We start from the raw sequence: 18,199 nt of genomic DNA, 5'->3' as shown, positions 1-18,199 counted from the left end.
GGTCATTCTCATTTTCTGGAACACTTTTCAGTACCAATAAAACGAAATGCAATCGGATTTATATTACCACCCACCTTCTTTCACGCAAAACAGTTTTTACCTTGTCTACTTCAATTTTTGCGAAACAAATCCAAATAAAGAAAAACATGCGATTAAAGAGAAACAACACACGAAACTCCCTAGAAAGCGACTTCCCGGCAACCTTCCCGAAAACGGAAAAAAACAAACCGAACCCAACCTCCATCAGAAATATCAAGAAAGCGCAAAGAAAAACCCACAACGTGCCACGCCCACGCCAAGACTAAGCCCAAATCTTCCCAGAAACCATCGAGATCGACAGCCCGAAAACTGAAAATTCAACCAAATCAAAACCGATAATAGAAAAGGCAAAGAACACCAAACGACTGCGTTCAATAAACCCCGAGACCGAAGCTGAAGGACTCCTCAACGATACAGACTCAAAAAACGCAGAAGACGCTAAAACCAATGAAAAATGACACGAAATAAGAAGACAAACAAAAACAAGAAGTTGAAGCAGAAGAAATGAAAGCGATGGGCTTACAGATCGATGAAAATGGACAACGCCCATCAGAAGCACGACGAAGACGAACAAGGTGGGGAAGGGCGGGGGGCGAGCGGCAATCCCATCGCAACGGCTAGCCGAGGAGACGACACGACGTGCGTCAATGCTCGACGCTTTTCTTCTTCCAGTTTCTCCCTTCTCCTTCTTCTGTCTGTCTCCCTCTTGCCTCGAGCAGAAATAATGGCAGATGCACAACCATGGCGTCCTTGGTTTCTCCCTCCCCATCCTTTTTACTCTTTTAACCTCGTGACTTGTCGGAAATCTGGACGTTACCCTCGCTGACCTCCACAGATCCGCCCCACCCCATCGTGGTTCGTCACGGGGAGAGATGGCGGGTCCCTTTCACCGCATTTTTCTTATTCGAAAATTTTCTACTTTAGTCCAACATATTGCTCCTAATCCGGACGAACTTGGCTCCATGTTTCCCAATTTTCCGAAATGGAGCTTCTCTCTGGCATAAATACGATCTTCCAGCTATAGTTTGTTGTCCAGGGGAAGATGATTTCTTTTTTTTTTTTTAATTCTTCCAATCCTCAAATATGGTTATTGGAATAGAAAAATGTGTTAAACAAACATAAATGAGCGTATATTACAAAGAAAATAGTGAAACACGAGTGCAATATATTTATTGCACGTCCCATGAATTTAATTTAAGATTCTTAGTTTGTTGAACCGTGAAATCTAGTGCTATACAAATTCAATCCCCTTTAGTCACCCTTACTAACAGGCAGTAATTTACATGAGCCAAGCCGGGACCCAGGTCAGCTTAAGCTCTCCTCAAATAAATTGTATCGAAGTTCATCTCAATTAAGCAAAGTTCAAACAAATAACATGCAGAAATGAACATACAAAGCCCCAAGTTGCGTAAATGATTTTAATTAATGCATGGTATACAAATCTAAGATCACTTAGGCTCGATTCGGTGGCAGATAAAAAATTGAAATGGTAAATTCACCACAGAAAAAAAATCCATGGTAAATAAATTCACCACGGAAAAAAATTCATGGTAAAAAGTTAGATTTCAGAGGGTATGACGTTTTTTGCACGGTAAAATTATCTTCATGTATCTATTTTAGCTGGTTAATTTTTCTTATATTTGATTGAAAGTGAAAAGACATACAAAGTTTCCCTTGGTGCACAGTAAAATCCACGGAACCTTATTTAAAATATTAAAGTTGTAAAATCCCACTTGAGTTTAATCGAATCAAGCACACACGACTGAAATTTGACTCATGTACACACTCAAGTTTTCGTTTAAGCTTGAGGATTTCTCATTTAACAAACGAGTTGAGGTCAATTCAAGCTTTAACTCAACAAGTTTAGTTCAATTTAAATTGGCTCGACTCATTGAACAATCCTACTAACAAATTTTGATAATTGCAAGTTATATGCGAAATAGAGAAAAGTAGTAGTTAATGCTGGTTAGCACAACACCCTACCACCCATGGTAATAAACCTATAAGTGTGTGGCTCTTCTTAAACTAACGGCGATGTAAGCTGGCCAGTACACACAATCTCCCACCCATTCCAATAAACGTAGAAGTACGTCGCTTTTTAAAATTTACAGCAACATGTTGGACCCAGAGCGAAAAGTTCCTTTTCGCTTGGCTGAGCGGGAGAGGAACAAGGACGGGTTGTCGTGCGGGCCCGAGAGCATCGGCTCTGTGGCATTTTTGGGTATTTAGTTTTGTTTGGGGATTCTTTTGGGCATTCTCGTACTCCTCTTCGCGTTTGAAACTCGGGGGAAGCCTCGGGCTCTCGTTGGATGCGAATATCCTACGTGGGCGAATACCCCGAATGTGCAGACCATCTACGGATATGACGACAGTGTCCCCGCCACCGTTGATTTGAAATTCATCGTGCCGTTTGATCGAACTTGGCGTGCGAGCTGGGGTCACGCCGGTGCTAGGTTCGAACCACGCCGGGCCCGTGGCCGATTAGGGGCTCGCCGTTGGTTCGATTGATAGTTACAGTTCCATGTTAAAATGAGATATATTTAAGGTTCATGCATTATTGAGGGCGTTTAACGAATTGAGCTAACTCCAGTTCAATTTGAACTCACCTGTAATGAACGAGTCTATTTTGAACTAAAAAAATGGGTTTGATCGAATAAACGAGTCAGGCTTGAGTTAGGTAATCTTGACTCTTTTGAACTCATTAAACTCGTTCAAATGAGAGTATGCGTGAGATATTACAAGACCTTATCATAAATGAAAGGCCATTCAAGCATTAATTTCTTTTAATAAGCGGCTCGGCTAAGCTTTGGCATAGCCGAACCAAGTTTGAGCTTCACCAAGCTGAGGTCGAGATGGAGTTGTCACCGAAAGCATTGGAGCCGAGTTCGAGCTGGTGTAGCTCAATCTTGAACTCAGCTCAATTCTTTTGGCTGCCATTTTTGTTGAACATTAGCGGTTCAGCTAAGCTCTGGTCGAGCCAAACCAAGTTTGGGCTCGAGCTGAGATACTTAAACTTGAGCTCGAGTTGTCACTTAAAGCATGCTAAATTTGAGCTGGCCTAGCTCGGCTCGAACGCGGCTCATGGACAGCATTGCCGCTAATTGAGTGGTTCAAATTGTTTTGGTCACTAATAAGAATAGGAATAATAATAGTATGAAGGAAAACATATCAATGGTAGTCGTAGTGCAGTTTGCTTTCCATGAACATCATTTTTCGCATAAGATAGAAACGATACCATCGGTAATAAATTCTATTGTTGTCTCTTTTTTATTGACATCGTCTTCCTTGGCCCTTCCAAAATCTCGTGCCACGATACAAGTTTCAAAGAACAAAACGGATGGCTGTGATTGAAATGTTGCCAGGATATTGCAAAATATACGGTTCCAATGTGAAGCACGATAGGATGTCGTGTCACATTTAATATAGTTTGGCTTTGTTCTGCCAAGTTATGATGTCAGACACCATGTCTTAAATCGTTCAAAGTTCTCCAACTGGTGTCTATGTATCGTTCATAACATAAGTTGAAAGATTGAAATTCAGGCACGACTTTTTTTTAATCTTCATTGAAAGCGACTCTCTTTTCATCGGATCAAGATCAGGGGTGACGTGAATTTTTTTGTTTTTAACAAATTTTCAATTGATTATAAAAGGTGTTCCTAAATAACTGGACTCAAATCTACTCAAATTCAATCACTACATTAAGCTTTCATATAATGAGCTTACAACCCCAAACCATCTTCATTCTTGCTTTCTGTGCACTCAAACAAGGAGCTTCGTGTTAGCACCAAATATTCACCGGAAAATGAACAAATGAGATTGGTAATCCAAGGTGGCGGTGTTTTTGCTGTCAAAATATTTGGTCCATTAACACCAGTTTGGCTTGAGAAGCCTTCAAGTTCAAGGGGTTACACAAATAATAATCAAACTGACGATCAAACTTTCACAGAGTTAGTTAGTTATGAATCTAACCTGACGATCAAACTTTCACAGAGTTAGTTAGTTATGAATCTAACTTTTGAGTTGTGATTGTCTGTGCTGTCCGAGACGAGACGGACAAAAGGGGGAGTGCCCATGCCAGGGAACAGGTCTGGTGCAGCCGTTGACTGACTGATGTTGTCATCGTGTCAGGTTAACGTGGGGTTAGAGATCCTCACCGAGGGACAGGCGTGCGAACGACGGTCGCCAGGAACGGGGCGTTTGTCATTTTTAGCGACAACTGGGACTGGATCGGTCCGGACAGGAACTGTTTGTCTCATATTGGTGATGTCAATGGTTTGGGCGATACCCGATTCGAATGAAAGCAAGATATGAGTCCGATACACTGTTCGGTACCAACGTTAATTTACATGTGGAAATGGATCCTAAGCCACAGTTGGACCGACTTAAAATTTTAAGAATCAAATCCGATTTGTTTGATTTGTGGCATTTTCACTACTTGTCTTGATACCCTAGTACTATTAACAAGATCAAATGTCCAAAAAAAAGTTTGGTATATGGTTTATTAATCAATAAGAATCCTTAAAGCATATAAACCGGATCAATAGCTCACGGCATATCAAAGTTTGATGAATAAAAAATTCGTGATTTTGCCTTTAAGAAACGTGTTCCAAGAGATGGGCTAGAAAATATAAACATTTTTTTTTAATTCAAGAAAGTAACAGACCAGAGCGTGACAATAACTACGAGAATTCAAAATGTGGAACTTTTTTTTTTGTGAGTCGACCCGAGGTCCTTAGGAGCAACCATGTAATTGGCTATTTATTTGTTTTTCTTATTCTTCTTTTCTCTTTCTCTCTCTTCCCCGCTCCTCTCCCCTTCATGCACGCACACAACACACACAACTTGGGATGGGATTCACAAACACACACACACTATTTAGTATGGGATTCCAAATGGATAGGGTCTAGCCCAACTTGAGATCGGGGAAGTGGCTGGGTAGATTCCAAGGGCATGCAAAATCTTATTCTGGCGAAGTTGACAGCACCAATTGGCCACTTGCTGATGCCGCGGTTTTTAGTTGTGCATTGTTTTGGTTATTAAATCAAGTGGCTAATTCAAAACACTCAAACATAAGCATATTGCCATTATTTCCTTAATGTTTGAACTTGTTTTTTTAAACTATCGGTACATATATAACCAATAATGCTTAAAATTTAAATGCTTCTCTGAATATGATGGTACGGAAAATTTGTCTTCAAGCTATGTCCTGTTCATAGTATTTGTCTTCAAGCCATATATATATATATATAATATATATATATATATATATATAGAGAGAGAGAGAGAGAGAGAGAATGTCAACTGTTTTTCTTTTGACTCCAAATCTAAAAAATCAATGATTAAGATTGTGAACGGTTTTTCTTTATTCATCATTTTAAAAAGAATCAATAATTGAAATTGTTCATTATCCATGTAGTATATAAATATATGGCATTTATTGATTATATATATATATATATAATTTTTTTTATTTTAAATGACAAAATAACCATATACGAGTCTGAAATTTATTGCAGCTTTTTTCTCAAACTACGATTGCTGTTGATTGAAGATCGTGAAATCTAATGATTCTGAGAGATCACAGTACTTCTTTAAACATATTCACGTCGTCATCTTTCAGAATTCTAGCAATCATTGACATGTGTTCGGTGTGACCCTTTCTGGTCCGGTCTGGTCAGGTTGGGGTACGAACGCTTCGGATGCTATTTGGCTGCATTTAATTGTGAATTTATTTTCACAATATTCCTTCTTTCATTTGTCGGTACATTTTTATGATAACGCTAGGGTTTCGGGATTCCCCAAATCCAATATTCCATTTTCTTTGGACATGGCAACCAGGTTATCCTATGTTTGAAGGAAAGTAGACCATCCAGACCATAGAAAGAACAATTTTCCTCTTTCTTTAAGGAATATTTATGAACAAAAGGAAAAAGAGGGATGAAGATAAACAAGGAAAAGGAGACTCAATGTTCTTTAGATCAGACTAACCAATTTAAGACGGAAAGTCAAAAAAAAAAAAAACTAGATGTTAAGAATAAGGAGCCAAGGGTTTGCTTTTTCGCTTGCTCTCAGGGTCTAGAACTATATCCGTTTGGACTTGGACAGAAGATTTAATTGATGCCGATGAGAATCAAACTAAGAACTGATCTTTCATCAATTGTTGATTCAAGTAAGTGCGCCAGGAAGCTGCCGGCCATGAGTGGAAACTTCTTTGCAATTTTTTGCATAGTATATATATATATATATATATATATACAGTTTTTTCATAGTAGATTTGAGTCTTGCCCTTTTGTTAGAACAAGCAATGTCTATGGACTTCTTCCATCCAAGTTAGATCTAATAATTGCAAATGGAAGAGATGGCTGTTCGATGACATAGTTAGTTCTACCATGGCTCTACATGGTTATTCCTGTCTAGCCAAACATATTGGTGATATTCACACCTCGAAGGATATTTTGTCTTTAGAGTCTATTTCTGTTCTAGCTAATGGCTATATATGTAAACAGGATCTTGCTGTTCTTTGCTCTTGATTGAGCTGTTCTCTTTCCAGTTGGGCATTCGTTTCATTCTTTTTTTAGTTCATGTATTCTTTCTTCATTCTGATAATTGGATGGGGTCTCTCCTGCCCGTTTGTAGTATATATATATATATAGGGACGCTTGGACAATCTTCCACCAAACAGTGGCTTCCTCCACCTCCTCACATCTCCATGCCATCTAAGTGGGCGTCAAGACACTCATGTGAGGAGCTCAGTCAGTGTGTCAGGCATCTAGTTTCACCAAGGGGAGACCAAATTGTCATATGTGGGTCCCTGAATCCCTGAAAATCGGTGTGTGGGGCCACGTGTACAGACCGAACAGGTGTTCGGCCCTCCTCAGCATCAGGGGAGCCCGAACACACGGCCTTCTTGCTCGCATCAGCCTGTGTATTTTGATACAGGCAGATGCGCATTGGAAAATGTAACATATAGCTCAGGCTTCTGTATTAAACGAAAATCGATGATTTCTACATGGTTCTTCTACGCTCTCGAGCTTCATTAGGGGACTTTAAATCTTCAGGTCGTCTCGAGCTTCATTAAACACATCGGACAGTGTAACGTAAGATACCAAAGGATTTTTTTCTTTTTCAAACCTAAACCAATACAAACCCAAGGGTCGTATATGCTGATAAACATATATTTGGCTTGATCGTTTTGTTATTATTATTATTTTTTTTTACAAACTTAACGTTGATTGCCAATAACGCCATTTTAGAAGTTAAATGACATTTAAGGGTGAAATGTAGTTACACATTTAATGTTTAATAAGGAACTACTTTGGGCAGGGGAGACTTGGTAAAATGTCATAGTTATTATGATAAGTGGCGATCGGATGGGAGGTCGAAACCACCCCTCTTCCATTGGCTCTCGGGGTTTGGAGCTACTTTCAGACATGGGTGGGAAATGGGAAATGAGATACCCATAAACTAAAGTCCAAAAGAATGGACTTTCATTGTTGCGCTACCCTACAATCCTCAATGCATAGTTATTATGATTAATTATTATAATAAGTAAAAAAATTTTTATCACCCACCACACAAACACGAAGCATATGCCTATTGAAGACCTTTAAGTTGAAGTAAGTGTAGACTTGGATGCCGAGCTCGAGTCTTTTGATATGATCTATTGGGAGGCTTTCCTGAGCCAAATTACGAAGCCATTTTTCATTTGGTTGCACGTGAATAAAAAATATAAAACACAGTTTCATTTAAACTTAGAGCAATTTCAAGCTAGCCGTTGAAATACTTATACATAAAGTGAAAGCCTTTACTTAAAAGGGATGCTAGCATAATGGTCACGATTAATTAGGTCTTAATCAATATAGGTAGAAAGAAGAGCAAGCCAAGAAGTTTTCTTGATGGTTTACCTTGATATGGACGATTCTCTAACCGTTTCTCCGTCTCGTTTTGTGTAGGCTGTGAGTCTCAATAAAGTTAACATACATTGGCCATTGGGTTCCTTCCCATCCACTACTTCATTCTCTGATATGCCATGCTTTCTTTGCATCTAAATGTTTGTTTTCTTATTGAATCCCTATATATAAAAGCATAAGAACTGACCCAGCCCATAGGGCATGCTATTTAGATTCATATATCAAATTTCATAAGAAAAAGAGTCAAGTGATACTTTTAAGTTTTATATTCTCTGGTTAACTTTTATCAAACCAGTGTATGTATAGATAACAGGCCAAAGTTTGTCTCGAGAAAAGAGGCCAAAGTTTGTTTGGAGAAAAGAAATTTGGTGAACGCAAATGTAGCACTAAGGGCCAACTTGGTGAGAGAAACATTTTGTTAGTATTTCATATATCTACCCTAATAATTCGGGTAAAGTTCTTAAATGGTTTTACAAGTGTTTTATGAATCTGCTCTAATTTTTTGGGTTCATACTAAACCTTGGCGTCGGGCCAGCTCGGACCGAAACCCGAGCCGGGCCCAATACCTGGTACCCAAGCTTGGCCCAATTAAAATAAAAACTACTTTTTAAAATACAAATATAAAAAATTTGAATATAAAACATAATTTTAATAATAATGTATATATTATTATTAAATAAGAATAAAAAAAATTTTTAAAAAATAATCTAGCCGACCCGAACCATTTTTTTCGGGGCCGAGCACAATCGGGCCGGGTACCCAAGCCCAGCACCTAGGTTTAGTTCATACATGAAATACTAACAAAGTTTTCTTACCAAACAACCCCTAAAGACATCTAGCTATTCCTATAGCCATTTTGCTCACCTTTAAGCAAAGGCCAATATGAATGACCTTTTTTGTAGTTGTTCTCATCATTTCTTTTTATGATCATAAACCATGTATGTATGTATGTGTGTGACGTAAAGGTTTTTCCATAAATGTCCACAGTTAAATTCAGCATCCTTGAGTTTTTGAATAGTTGGTGTTTAGTGGGGATAAAAGACTCTTTTACCTTTATAAATGTATAATACATAAATACAAACTTTGGGACCTTGCAACCACTGTTTAATGTTATTTTCATACCCAAAAACCTAAAGATTGATATTTATATTAATATTTACATATGCAATTAATTAGGATTCTATAAGCCGAAAAGTCTAGACAATTAGTTTTACATTTCTCATAAAATCTTAAGCATAAATTGGAAGCTCTTTTTTAGTCAATTTGAGAATAGAAAACAACAAATTTTATAAACCCACACCAGCGCTGTATCATAGCGCAAGAGTCTGATATTATATATATATATATATATGTGTGTGTGTGTGTGTGTGTGTGTGTGTGTGTGTCAATTGCCGAGAGATACTAACAAAGTGGTAGCTACCATCTCGAGGGAAAGAGGTAGAATGAGACAGAGGGATGGCTGGAGGGAGAAATAAAAAAATGAAAAGAGGGAAAGAGTCAGAAGACATAGCAGGAGAAATGAAAAACAATTCATAAGCCCAGCAGCATCCTATCAAGAAAGGCTCAAGCCATAAGCTCCCTAAACAAAATTAAAAAACTTACTCCTGCAAAACCAAAAAAAAAAAATGGAGAGGACAACAGTTGAAAGAAAGAAAGAAACTTATCTCACCTTGGTCAGGGCTTCTCTTTTATTTCAAAACCTCATGCTGCACAATGCCTGGGTTTCCTGGGATCGTGCATGAAGGATCTTTATAAAGAGGTACCTTCAGCCAAGAAAAAAAAGGTGTTTTAATCTCAAAAAATGAAGAGTAAAGAACAGGATTTTATTTCATAAGTTTGTCAACCACTCAATGACATTTCTTTGAGTGAACATATCTATTTCAAACAAGCCTGAGTATTTCATGCGTAAAAAAAACATCATGTCACATGATGGACATTTAAACATGAACATTAGGAAACAATGCAGTATGGGCTTTTTCTGTTTTTTACAACGGGCTGACTTGTCACTAAAAATGTATTCTCTTGCTATGCCTGTATTTATTTCCACATAAATATGTATTCATTTGTGCATAGTTAATCGACTTGGACCGAGGTGGATGGCTAGACATGAATCCTTGTTATTTGTTTTAGGGTCATAAATGACTTGGTTCTGATTTCTGATTTTGACTACCTAGTTTCTGACATGGTGAAGGATTTTTCATTTTTTTCTTCTTCATGATTACTGTAAATAATTTATTAGATTGATTCTTGAAATTTTGATGTGATTAATGATTCATATGTGATAGTATGGCTACATCATAAATTGGCCTTATTCTCTTGGTTGAAAAGTATTGTAATTCATTTTTACTATTTCTCTCTCAATTAGTTTCATACTTTCTATAATACACTTCTCGACAGTTATGATACAAGTCATGACTTGCAGTTTTCTACATTGCTTTTTTTCCTCTCCAATCCTCCCTCCTCAATGAATCGTTCCAGTTCTATCATCTTGAAAAGTAATCATTTGAATAATTGGCCAGTTAAGAAAAAACCAAATCATTTGCTTGTAACAAAACTGTCAATTCACTATGATGGGAATGTCAAAATAAGAATAAAAGATCTCTTACATAGCATGTTGATTGTCTCCAAACAGAGCTAGAGTAAAAATGCAGATAGAATGATAAACTTTGAAGTCTCAGCATCAGTTGCCAACAAACTTCACATATGTTTTCACACAGTGATTGGTAGTTGCAAAACTAAATGATAGCTTGAAAGGCTGAAAATGACAACCAGAAGAAGAAGCCATCATACTGGAAACAAAGTCTTCTAAACATGTATGCAAAGTGTGCACGCGCACACAACCACGCACATAGAGCCATACACACAAGTACACACACATATACAAGTAAGAAAAAAAAAATACACTAGTAAACAAGATTCAAATTTTCTACTTTGGTATGTTCGCATGGCATGTATGAGGCAACGCAGATGCAACTTCACATGTGACAAAGCATGCCTTTGACAGGTTGTTTTGGGTAAATAAGGATAAATGCCCACTCTATATGTGGACTTAGCTGTATCGTTTGGAGCCATAGCTGGTATGCTGACCTCGTCCATTTTATCAATCCAAGTATCAACCATCTTAGTTTATTTTAAGCAATATCATAATGAGTCAGACTTTACAAGATATGGAAGGAAACAATGTCATGAAGGAGGCATAAATGTCATTCTGAGATTACCTTCTCAACCTTTTTTTTTTTTCATGTTGCAGATACTCAATATTTCTGGAAAATAAGGAAAGGGATTAAGGCCATCGTTATAATACCTTAGCTCATGAAAAAAGCCTAATATGTACCCCAAACAACCAATGTCCACTTACATAAACAATTGACTACATTTTTCTGTACCTCCATAGTTCTCCAAGCTGAAGGAATTGAACAAGAGTAACAAGGTTATCAAATGCCTCAAGACTTTATGTAGTTGTTTCATAATAAGTTCCTGCAAAAGAAAATTAAAACACAATTCATATAATGACTCTTTTAATGAGTGCATTTTTAAACAGTCCATATTTTATAATGACTGTTATGGTAGCCAAATCCATACATTAGTTCAAATGCTATAAAATTGTGGTTTCTAAATATTTTCCTCGTTCAGTTGCTTAGCCAGGCCTTCATGAGGGCATATTGCTTCTTTATAACTCTAGGAAAATAGAATGATTAATATAAAACGTACATTGATACTTGATCGAATTGAATATTGTACACCCAACGAAACAAATCATTTTAAATGTACACCCGACTAAGGTAGACCTAATACAAATGTTTATACATGCTAAAGTGTAAAAATAGATAAATAAAGCAATTAAACAGTTACTAATTAAAGATATGACACATTATACATATGTAATAATAATAATAATAATAATAATAATAATTGGTAAATACAAGACCACTTAAATAAGGGACAAAAATAAAACCTCTTAAATTTGTGTTAAGAAACATTTCAAATAAAATGTGAACATCATAATCTGCTTATAAACACAAATTTAAGATAAATCCTGATTTAATTCTAGTTATTGTTGTAAAAAAAGTGATTTTTCTACTACCAAAATGTCAATGTAATAAGAGTCGAGCATTTTTTTATTATTCAAAAAACATTATCAAAGTAAAAATAAATAACTAATTTAATACATGTTTCTAATCAAATCACTGTGAGTTGACATCTATGAAGTTAGACTGCAAAAAAGATACTTTCATGATTCCTCAATATGTGTGTGTGTGTGTGCGTGTGTTGTTGCACCCATACCCTTTTTTTTTTTTTGAAAATTGTCAGCTCTGCACTAGCATCCACACCTTGCACTCATGTCCCATGTCACATAGGTACAGGTACAAAGCATTTTGAAAAAATTTGGGTACGGGGTTGTAGCCGTACATATATATATATATACATCTAAAATTCTTGCATACTGTTAGTGTTTTTTTTTTTTTTTGCATCCTGATTTTTACTTGTTTATTGTTTATGAATTGAGAAAAATTTAGTCTTGATGATGGAAGTTTTATTTAGAAGTAATATAGAAATTATTTAAAAATCAAGATAAAGAAACTAAATCTCCACATTAATACAATTTTTATATAGTGCAGAATAAGGTTTGGTAATTGGGCTCTCTCTCACTCCCCCCCCATCTTCCACTCTTTATGAGGCCTCTTTTTGGTTAATCTTCACTATTATAGCATTTAAATATACAGTTAACATTCATTACTATAGCATCTACATTATTACAACACTTAATATGCAGTTATTATTATTGTATTAAATAGTATGCATTGGTATCTACATGGTAACAATAAAAAAAACCCTAAAATTCTGATCGAAAAAAAGACTTGGTCAACTTTGACCGAGTCTTAAAATCTATGTCACCTGGGTGCTTCTAAATGGCTGCCGCATACTTGTCGAAGCTGGTGCTGGTGCTTCTCCGACACCACACATTTGGTTCGGTCAGTCAAACCGGGTCAAAACTGACCATTTTAAATGTGCACATAACTAAATTATCTTTAATACAAAAAAAATATATACAAATATAAATAAATAAGGACAGTTAAATAACTATGTAACAAATGATTTACATCCATATATACACAAACAATTTACATCCATGTATACACACACATATATATACAGCCTCACCGCATCAATAACCTAAACTTTTTTGAAAAATTGCTGCATCCGCACCTGCACCAGCAGCCGCACCCCACATTCAAGTGACAACTTAAAATGGAGGGATATGGTTATAGGTATATTGACCATACCTGATACGATTTTGGACGTACCTAGACCATACCCAATGGCTTATTGGTACTGCAAGGGTACTGCTCCCATGATACATACAATAAGACATGGTACCTTTCATAGAAATGGATTTTGACTCATTTTATGGTTCAGGTACACATCTACTAACTTCTTAAAAGACTAAAATGTGTGTGGAACCATTCATGAAAACCATGGGTGAGAAAGGGCATACTATATCAAATATGAATTTTTTAGTTGGAACTCTAGTCTGAATCTGGGAGATATTGTAGGTAGAAATACACCACCAATATTGTAGGTAGAAATACACCACAAATATTAGTGGTCTTATCAGATCGAGAAATTGTTGGAACGGGATTAGGTAGAGCGTCTAGATTAGTGGTCTTATCTGATCCAAAAAATTGTTGGATTTGAAACTAGCAATGTGCCCAAATCAACGGTCATAAATGATCCGGAAATTGTTGCATTGGAAACCGGTAGTGAGCTTGGATCAGTGGTCTTATCTCATACTGAAACTCTTGGATTTGCATTTGGTTATTTCAAGAAATTAACCAAAATGATAGTAAGGGCTTTCTTGACAATGTCAATAACAAAAAAATGGTCGTAGTTGTATAACTGAGACTTGATTTCATGTTGAGCAGCTCCTACACGGGTTTCCCAATGCAGGAGTCAGGTAAGCACAAAATACCACCTAAGAAGTCTAACATGGACATCGTCACTGCTTGTCACATGATCATTGCCTAAGTTAAAGATTGATTTTGTCCCACAACACATATTAAATGAACTGGATAAACTCCACTTCCACATAATTGGATTGCATCACCTTGTGTATTCCCTTTCTTCATAGGCATTTCATTAAAATCTATGCAAGCTTTAATTGCCATGTACTTAATATTTTAAGGCACATGTCTACATGAAGCAACCTCATGACATTGAGTTCCTGCCAAATGATACTTCAGCTGAGTAACTCCTCCTGAGTATGGTACATTGCAACACTTGCAAGCCACTTTCCCATCTTCAATTAGATCTCCACGATACTAAAATACGTTTTTGGCTCTAGATGATTATAGTCGTATAACAGATGACTTGATTTGATGTTGAGCAGCTCCTACATGGGTTGCCTAATGCAAAAGTCGTATAAGCACAAAACACCCACTAAGAAGTCCAACGTGAGCACTGTCATTGCCTCCCACATGATGATTTCCTTCGTTAACCATTGATTTTGTTACAGAATGCTACAAAAAAGGCTTTAAGATCCTCCAACAGTTCTTTAGTCTCTCATTGTAGTCATCTCTGTAAGAAATTCAAGCACCAATATCTGAGTTCTGAAAACGGCATTCACGCAGGAATATAGAGAGAGAAAGAGTGAACAAGAAGAAGATGAGGAGAAGAAGTCATGACCAAAGTGGTTGGCATGGCCTCTATTTATAATCTCATTTCCAGAATTCTAAGAGTCTCCAATCGTAGAATCCTAAGAGATTTCACAAGCTACAAGGGCATTAATTACATCATAGAATCCTAGGAGACTTCACATATTACAAGGATAATAACTACAACATAGAATCCTAGGAGACTTTTCACATGTTACAAGAACATTAAATATCTTAATACATTTTACAAGGATGTGGAATCCTAAGAGGCTCCCCTTCAACGTGCTGGTGAAGGAATTATAGTTTAACACCCTCCCTCAAGTTGTGCATGGTTTTTCACCATGTACAACTTGCCTTTGAGAAACCAGAATCGTTGCTTCGTTAATCCTTTTGTAAATAAGTCTACAACTTGTTCATCTATACGAACATAAATAGGCTGAATCTCCTTGTCTTTCACCTTTTGTCTAACAGTGTTGATCAATCTTAATGTGCTTCGTTCGACCATGTTGTATGGGATTAAAGGCAATGTTAATAGCGCTTTGATTATCGCACATTAACATTGACGTTTTAATCTTTTCTCCAATGTCTTCTAGCAAATGTCTAACCCATGTAACTTCAGCAGTACCTGCAATCATGCATCCGTATTCAGCTTCAGTGCTGGATCTTGCTACTGCCTTTTGCTTTCGACAACTCCAAGACAGAAGATTACGTCCAATCTGCATCTAAATCTGCATTAACATTGACGTTTTAATCTTTTCTCCAATGTCTTCTAGCAAATGTCTAACCCATGTAACTTCAGCAGTACCTGCAACCATGCATCTGTATTCAGCTTCAGTGCTGGATCTTGCTACTGCCTTTTCCTTTCGACAACTCCAAGACACAAGATTACGTGCAATCTGCATCTGCATCTGTGAATGTCATAAGTTGATACCCAACAGTTATATTTTCACTCTAACCATAAACTAAGCCATCTCTTGTTGTCCCTTTAAGATATTTTAATATTCTTTTGACAGCATCCATGTGAGTATCTCTAGGTGCATGCATAAATTGAGATACTTGATTCACATCATATATAATATCTGGTCTAGTAAATGTAAGATATTGAAGTGCCCCAACAATACTTCGATATTGCGTAGGATCTTCATATAACTCTCCATCCTGAACACTTAGTCTTTGAATTAGAACACTAGGAGTTCCAACAGGTTTACAATTAGACATACCTGACTTTTTCAGCAGATCCAACATATATTTTTGTTGTGTCAATGTGAGGCGATTATTGTACCTATCAATCCCCACTCCAAGAAAGAATCGTAAATCACCAAGGTCTTTCATTTTGAAGTTTTACATCATCAAACCTTTAGTTTCTTCTATGTGTTTTTCTGAATTTCCTGTGATAATAATATCATCAACATATATAAGAAATAAAGTAAATATGTTTTCCTTTCGATAAATGAAAAGAGAGTGATCTAGAGGACATCTCCAAAAACCACATTCTTGAATCTTGCAAGAGAAACTGCCAAACCACGAGCGTGAGGCCTGTTTAAGTCCATAAATAGATTTTCTTAGTTTACAAGCCCATGCATGAGAGTCTCCTTTTATATATCATGGAGGTTGTTCCATATATACTTCATCCCTCAAATCACCATGAAGAAAAACATTCTTCACATCCATTTGGTGTAGTCTCCATCCATATTCAACTGCCAATGATATAATCACGCGAATTGTTCCCATTTTGATCACAGGGCTGAATGTCTCATCATAATCTTCTCCATATTGTTGTGTAAACCCTTTTGCTACTAACCTTGCTTTGTGTCTTTCTATGTTGTCGTCAGGTTTGTATTTGATTTTGTATACCCATTTGGAACCCACTACATTCTTTCCGTGTGGCCTTGAAACGATCTCCCATGTTCCACATTCATGCAAGGCATCCATTTCTTCTTTCATAGCCTTTCTCCAATAATGTGATTTTGATGCTTGATCAAATGAAGTAGGTTCTTCCTCCTTGCCTACTTTTGTCATGAATTACTGAAAATCAAGTGATAAAAAATCATAGCTAACTCACCTGTGAATGGGATGACAAATGCGTTATGATCTTCTTCACTATGAGCATCTCTGTCCCTTAGTCGTCGGCTATAGATAAGACCCGAATACCGATGTGAATCGTTGCTCTGTTCTTCATTATTGCTTTCGTGATGACTTGATGACTGTGTTGAATCTTCTTGATTTTCACTTTGAGCCATATTCGACGGTTGTATTGCTCTCTCTGGATCTTCACCTAGAGGCACATTATTTTATATAATAGGATCTGCATTGAATAACTGTGTACTGGTCCAGGGATCATAAGATTCAATGGTCATAAGCATTTCATTTGTATCATCAAAACTATGTTAATCAAAAATGACATTTCTTGAAGTTTTGATACATTCAGTTGTTGGATCATAACATCGAAAACCTTTATATTCATCAACATATCCAACGAATCTACATTGAATAGCTTTGTCTTGAAACTTGTTCCTCAAGGCAGCATCAACGTAAACATAGCATACACAACAAAAAACCTTCAAGTTTTGTAATCATGTTGTTTACCTAAGAGTGTAAAATATGGTGATTTAGACATCAAGAGTGTCATAGGTAAACAATTTATTATGTATATAGCAGTATGGAAGGCTTCAGTCCACAAGGAAATGGACACATTAGTACCATGCATCATGCTCATGGCACTTTTAACTATATGTCGATGTTTCCGCTCAACTACACCATTTTGTTGTGGTGTGTAAGGGCAGAAGATTTGTCTAGTTATCCATTTTTCACGTAGAAATTCAATAAAATCAAGTGAGGAATATTCTTCCCCTCTATCACATTGAAAATGCACCACATTGGATGAAAATTTGATTTGAATCCTGGCATAAAAGTTTCGTAATATGTGGGGTACTTCTGATTTGCGTTTCATGAAGTAAATCCAGGTGAACATGAGTAAGAGTCAATGAATAAGACATAATATCTTGACCTAGACATGGAATCAATAGGGGCTGATCCACATACATCAGAAAAAATAGTTTCAAAAGGTTTGAAAGCCCTTTGATTTATATTATGGAAATGTAAAACATGACTCTTACAAAGTCCACAACTTGAACGGTCTTATATGATCTGTAAATTGTTGCACTTGCCGCCAGTAGTGGGCTTCGATCAGTGGTCTTGTCTGATCCTAAAATTGTTGGATGTAAAACTAGTAGTGTGCCCGGATCAACAATCTTATATGATCCGAAAATTGTTGCATTCGCCGCCTGTAGTGGGCTTGAATCAGTGGTCTCGTCTGATTCTAAAATTGTTCGATTTGAAACAAGAAGTGGGCCCGGATCAACGGTCTTATATGATCCAGAAATTATTGCATTCGCGGCCTGTAATGGGCTTCGATTACTGGTCCTGTGTGATTCTAAAATTGTTGGATTTGAAACCAGTAGTGTGTCCGGAACAACGGTCTTATATAATCTGGAAATTGTTGCACTTGCCGCCTGTAGTGGGCTTGGATCAGTGGTCTTGTCTGATCCTAAAATTGTTGGATGTAAAACTAATAGTGTGCCCGGATCAACAGTCTTA

Source organism: Nymphaea colorata, chromosome 8 (assembly GCF_008831285.2).
Source record: "Nymphaea colorata isolate Beijing-Zhang1983 chromosome 8, ASM883128v2, whole genome shotgun sequence".
NCBI classification, from domain to species: Eukaryota; Viridiplantae; Streptophyta; class Magnoliopsida; order Nymphaeales; family Nymphaeaceae; genus Nymphaea; species Nymphaea colorata.
Note: the sequence above shows the minus strand (reverse complement) of the source record.